Below are 6,565 nucleotides of genomic sequence, written 5' to 3' on the forward strand. Positions count from 1 at the left end.
CCCTACACGCTCTATCGGAAACAAAGGAAAAGCATTTTTAGAGGTACTGTATTTGACTCCGAAGGTGTGGACTAGATTCGCGTTCGGAAAATATCGTGTTCTCAGTAAGAGTTATTGCTTACTTCATTTTCGAAAGAAGTCTGCAGCGTAGAACTCGTAGCGGGCCGTGACGCCGAGCCACGCGGGCATTGTCTCCTGCTCCAGAGGCTGCAGTGTGATAGCAGGCGCTCTGGGAAGAGCTCGCGGGCACACGCCGAGTGCACATGAGCTTCGAAAGCTGTTTGAAAAAGACTTAACCCCTTTTCTGATTGAGATCATGTTTGCAGTTCCCTTTGTTTAAAATATGTCTAAGAAATCTACTTCTACTGCAAAAATAAATGATAAATTATTTATACAAACCAATTATTTATTATTATTTATGCAAAGCTTGTCTCATTATGCATGCATAAGGGCATTAAATCACCGTTAACCCGCAATGCCTTTGGGGCATTAGACGGTGGGAGCGGGTGGCCTCTGGGAACCAGACCACGGTCACCACGGAGGAACCCCGCCTTGCTGTATCCCTGCCATGGCGAGAATGGGAAGGAAATACAACATCAGAACTTCTCACCAGTCAGGTTATCCACCTAATTCCAAATTTATGATCTTGGCATTGAGAAAATGAATCAGCCAGGAAAGAACCACCAGTGTGTGGCACGCATCGTAATGTAGACACCAAAATGTCGACTAGCTTAAGCTTGAAACTAAAAGAAGCAGATGAGCTCAACGTAGAAAAACTAAGGTGCTTTCCTAAGGCAGTGCCTTTGTCACATAATAATGCCATGTTACAATCAGGAAATAGAGATGAATCAGGAAAAGACCGTCGTATTATGGCTCGTCACGGGGCTTCCTGATAGCATTTGGAATTTCAAGGCAAATTCAGGGAAGGTATTTTTTCCCCAAATACTAATGCATATAAATGAAATTATTAGCAGCATTCATTTTTAATGGGAAACCTAATGGAGGGCTTGCAAACGACATTGCTACCCTTTGATCCTGTGAAGGAACGTTCTTCCAGTTCCTGGGGCAGAATTATATCCAATACGCGATGCTAAGAAGCCACCGAACTTCACGATTAAGGGTCCGAGATGGGAAATGTGGCTGGGCTCTGCGTGCCAGCGAGTGTGCGGTGGGGCTGGACGAGGCTCAGGGCAGCGGCAGGGTGGAGGCACCCCATCTGAGTGTTCCAAAATTACCTTGCTGTGGGCTTTCAGCAGGGTTGAGCTATTCGATTTCTTTTTTGTGTGTAATTTTGCCAGGGAGTGTGTGTGCTCTCCAGAGACAGAGAGAGAGAGAGAGAGCACCCCAACGGTGGGCACGCAAGTCCCTTACCCCCTCTTCTCCCTCCTTTCAGGATTTTGGCCAGGCATGCTTACCTGCCCAGAGTGTGTTCAGGTCACCGGGTCTGGGACTTGAGCCATGTTGTTGGCCATGTTGGATCCAGGCACCACAATCGCCAGACCACCAGCTGGTTCCCAATTACTTGTTAACTAGTTTATTTTCATCAAAATTGCCCCATCACTAAGTGCACTTCTGTAATTTTTTAAAAAATGCTTTATTTCATTTTATTTACAAGAGACGGTGTGTGCATGCACGTGAGAGAGACGGCAGGAGAGCGGCAGGCCTCAGGCCCTCCCCAGCCCTCACCGCCCAGACCGGGGCACGTAGGCACTTCGGGAGTTTTGGCTGAACTGGCCCTGGGTTCAGACCCAAGGGTGACCCGTGGTTTCCAGCCTGGAGTTCAGCAAGCTTCGGCCAGCACCATCCGCCAGCCTGCCTGAGACTAGGCAGTGCCTGCTCACTGTGACCACCCTGGAGTCACATGCTGTACACCTGGAGTCAGGACTCGGCTAACCGTGAGCCCGTGTCATGGTGACTAGTGATGACTGAGAACATTCCATGTCCTGGCCACTCTGTGCCGGCCACAGAGGGGACATCCTTGTTGAGGTCCACGCAGCTCTGCTAGCTGAGCTCCTCTCCAAGATGAGGTTGGACTCCTGCCCGTGTCAGCGCTGCAGCCGACTGAGACATGGAACTTCCTGCTGTTCAGCCCGGTGATTGGCCCTCGGAAGAAACTCTGGCCAGCTCAGTAACCCGCGTCTCCACTTTCCCTTGACGCTCTCAGGCCTAGTGCACGCTTCGTGTTCACGGACATGGTAAGATCTTCGTGAGTTCCCAGATTTGCAGCCATCAGTATGGAGCTGACTCCCCTGTTCAAGCGTGGTCACGTGTGGGCGACAGGTAAATAGTGTGTTAAGTCACGGGGGACCACAAGGACTTAGCAATCCATGAGCAATCATCTTTCCTGAAAACAAACGCATCACATCACATCAATCCACCATCCCGAGGCAGAGGTGGGGCTGCTCATGCACCGTAGGCACCTTGCAGGGCAAGGACACACACAAACGTGCTGCCTGCTGTGAGCGTGAGGCTTGGGGCCACTGATGCGAGCTGGGATGTGGAGCTACAGAACTGCCCAGGGGCTCTGTCGTGGCTGGTCGGCATCACCCAGGACACAGAGGTTCTGTTGCAGTTTGCCTAGCAGACCCCGGGCTCTGAAGTCCTGGGAGAGTCAGGTGTACCATCAGAGACAATCGGGCTCACCAGAGACCTGCATGGCATGGCTGAGGGCTGGTCTGGGTGTTTGCTTTTGTTTGGTTATTACGAATTGTAAAAGGTTGGTGTCAGCCTCTCGTCCATCCAGCACCCACAGGTAATGAGGCTGTGGATGGCACTGCTGGTAATAAAAGAGGGAAGACTCAGCTGCTTGATCCAGCGGGAGGAGCCGAGCTCAGTGCCAAGCCATACAAGAGCTGGCGAGAGACCCTGGGTCGAGCCCTGCCCGTCGTTTCTTGGCTGATGATCTCTGGCATCGCTGGGCCTCATGTCTGCTTTGGTAAGACAAAGACAACAGTCCCGTCCTGACTTGGGACGGTTGCTAGGGCATTGCTAATGACCGGACTGTAGCTGTCCAGGGCTAGCCATGTGGGCACCTCCCAGGCTGCTGCCGCCCCATCCTGGACCCCTGTGCTCTGCTCTTAGGACCGAACCATCGACTTAAAGCAAGTGACCAGTGACCAGCAGCTGCCCAGGTGCTAGCGATGCACAGACACACTGGCACCCAGGACGAACGGGCTAGAGGACTGACTACATGGTGGCACGTGAGGCAGCGGGCAGTGGCTGGTGCAGTGCCGGTCCCCGTGCTGTGCAAAGAATATCATCGTTTGCCTCAAAACCCTCCCAACCCAGAAGGCTCAGCAGCTTCTGAACTGCTCCGTGGACACAGGTCCAGCCAGTGTTCATGTGCTGCCGACAGGTGCTGCGGTTCTTACCTGGGGTGGACAGGATAGCCGCCCCTGGGGCGTGGGCTGCCTCGCTGGCTGTCCGGCTAGGAGACTGCCTTTGGTCTGCTCCCTGCAGCTGGGCAGCCCAGCCGACAAGGCCGGTGCCCACAGGTGTGCTGTTCCTGAGGGCTGCTCTCCCGGACCTGCTCTCTGACTGGGGACTGGAACCCGGACCCTGCAGAAACCATGCCAGAGGGTCGCAGGGAGGCCCACGGAGCACTGTGGTCAGCTGTCCTTCCCCAAATATAAAACGCTGCCTCTAAAGAGCTGGCTCTGGGCCAGCCCCTCGGGGCAGACAGAGGTTACATGCTGTACTGCAAGCCCGACCCACCTGGCTGGTCATGACTCGGACCCCGCTCCAAGCCTGGGAGAACACGCTGAGCGCGTGTGCTTCACCTCAGATCCGACCCGCGATGTGCCCTGGGATAGGTACACATGCACTCTGGACATCAAAACAATTCATTAAAAAGAAAATTGACTTGTGCAGGATGGGCTGTCAGTAGTGTCACATACGGTGCCTTTAAATGTCAGAGGACGAGTCTCCCCGACCAGCCATGTGAATTTGCACTGGAGAGACGTATGCCCTTGTAGGGGTCGTTGCTGGGAAGGCTGATTGAGAAAGGCCTGCACGTTTCTCGGCCTGACACTGAGGGTCTGACACCTCCACCCTGGGCTCGGTACCCGCAGTGTTGTCCATACTCTCTCCAGACCATGGCTCCTTACCCTGATGACCTCAGCCACAGATGAGCAGCAGAGTGTGCGGACAAGGCGCTGGCGTCTCTCCAGGCAGCCACTCAGTGGAGGTGCAGGCCCCTGCAGACCTGTGCCACGCCTGTGGCTGAGACTGCAGAGGGGGTCGCAGCCTCAGGGCATTCACGACATTGCCAGGTGGTGAGGGGGGGGGGTCCGTGGGTGTGAGCACCCCCCCCCCCGTTTAAATAGTTGTGCAGGGGGAGTTCCCTTGGAATCTACACCACTGTGCTTTTAAGGAAGCCAGCAATTCCTCTGTGCATTAAGATGTGCATGTTTCCTGTGAACGGGGCTGAAGGAGGGCTCCAATAAGATCCACCCCATCCCACCCCATCTCTCTCTGTCCCAAGCATGTCCCTGGCACTCTGAGCCTCCGGAGGGGCTTCGGGATGGACTGCAGCCCCCCACCCTACCCCACAGAAAGATGTGGAAGGGAAATGAGAGTGGTCGCCTACTCCTGTCTCAGATGGCATCCCCTTAACGTATGTATCCTAGGGTGGACAGCGCGTGCACGCACACCATTGTGTGTGTGTGCGTGTGTGCGTGTCTGTGGAGCGGAACGCAGGACTGCTGCAAAACACCAGCAAACAAGTTGTCATCTGGAAAACACAATCCCCCACCTCCCTTGAGCACATGCAGCTTCGTGTCCTCGAGTCTCTAAGTCATTTGAAAGGATAATGAGTGTGTGCGTCTTCCTGGGATCCTCCGAGGGTTCGTGTCCATCCTGTTGTCACTGTTCCTCTCCTAATCCCCTCTAATGAGGGTTTATGTTAACACGCATAAGCCCTCGCGGTGTGCACTGGCCGGCTCACCGAGCCGGGGGAGGACGCGGCTCATGGCACTGCCTTCGGCGGTGTGGCTCTCTGACGTCGTGGAGCGTCTGGGTGGGCCTGGTGTGGGTCCCAGCAGTCTTTGGAGCTGCTGCTGCTGCGGGCGTTCTGCCGTGGACTCTGCCTCGACTTTGCTTTTGTTCTTTCTGTGGCACGTGGCCAGTTAATGGTGTCTGTCCGAGGAAGATGCCAGACGTGGCTGCCTGGAGACATGTCCTGCAAAGCTGCTGCTTCCCACGAAGATGTGCGTAGCCTTGCCAGGCTGAGCACAGGCCCCTGCCCTGGGCGGCAGGACCCAGATGTCTCCATGCTCAGCGGTGCCAGGCCCTCCTTTCGCATCTCTGGCGTGGGGGGGGGAGGCGGCATACTCCTGAGGACAGATACAAGGCCATAACGGAAAAGGAGAAGGTGAATGATCACAACTTAATAAAACTAGTGCTCACAGCATGCCACTGCACTACACAGCACATACGTCTGAGTCCATGCCCTGGCTCTCCACCGGACCTGTGATTACCCGCCTTGTTTACACGGAAGCCCAGGTCCTGAGGCTCACTTTTCCCAAAGTACACTGCAAATCCCTCACTTGTTCGGCCAGGCCAGGCAGCAAGATGCCATTACTGGGGAACAGCAGTTAGCGTAATGGCTGTGTTGCTGGACTCTCACGTAGTCGACCGCGGTTCGTGTCCCGTACCTGGTGACTTAAAACTCATGCCGGGCATGTGTGTGTGCATGCCTAAGATCCTGAGAGGAGAATGGAGGAGAAGGGATTGCAGCATGGTCATCCCCCCTGGGGGTGATTTCTTGCTTTCTGTCTCTCTGTCTGTGGCTGTTTTTCTGGCAAGCGCACACGCCCTATAGCAAAAACCTCTCCAAAACAAAGCCATTACTGTGGCCAAGGGCCACCACTGTCCTGCCTGAGTGCACATCTGAAGACAGCTCCCTCCTGCTGGGTCTGGCTGGTCTTTTCCACTGGCCCCTGGTAGTTCTCGTGTCAACTCTAGGTCACCATTTCAAGGACACGATGACGCTGTTCAGGAGGGGACCCAGTGCAGGCAGCCAGGGGGATGGCATTCATTGGCTCTGGCAGCTGAAGGGACGCCTGCGTGCCGCCCGGAGAGGCTCTTGCAACAGGAGGGGGCTGTGTGTCAGAGACCTCCGTGTGCACGACCAGGCTGGGGGACACCTACGACGCGTGCCCTGAGGACGGAGGGGCTGCTGCCCCCGGGAGCTGGCAGTGGGGTTTCCCAGCAGGGCTCAGACGCAGTGAGAGGTGGCCTACCTGCCCTGCGGGGCACTCTGGTGACCTTCCTTCTGGCTGGAGTCGCCCTCACAGGGTCTCCTTGGGAAGCAGAGGCGTTCTTCCTAAGTGAGCCGCGTACTCTGGACTTACCCCAGACTGTGCGACAGTCCCTGCATGGCCTCACAGGGTCCACTGTTGAGATGTTTGATTCTTGGGAGGAAAAAACTCTTCTTTGTAGTTGATGCTAAGCACGGCAGTTTCCTCGAGAGCAGGGTTGTTGTCTGGCTGGTCGCCCTAACTCCTGCACCCAGCAGGGCTCGCCAGCAGGGAGGCCAGCGAGCCAATGGCTGTCCTGCTTTTTG

The sequence above is a fragment of the Tupaia chinensis genome, unplaced genomic scaffold (assembly GCF_000334495.1).
Source record: "Tupaia chinensis unplaced genomic scaffold, TupChi_1.0 Scaffold146386_1, whole genome shotgun sequence".
Taxonomy (NCBI): Eukaryota; Metazoa; Chordata; class Mammalia; order Scandentia; family Tupaiidae; genus Tupaia; species Tupaia belangeri.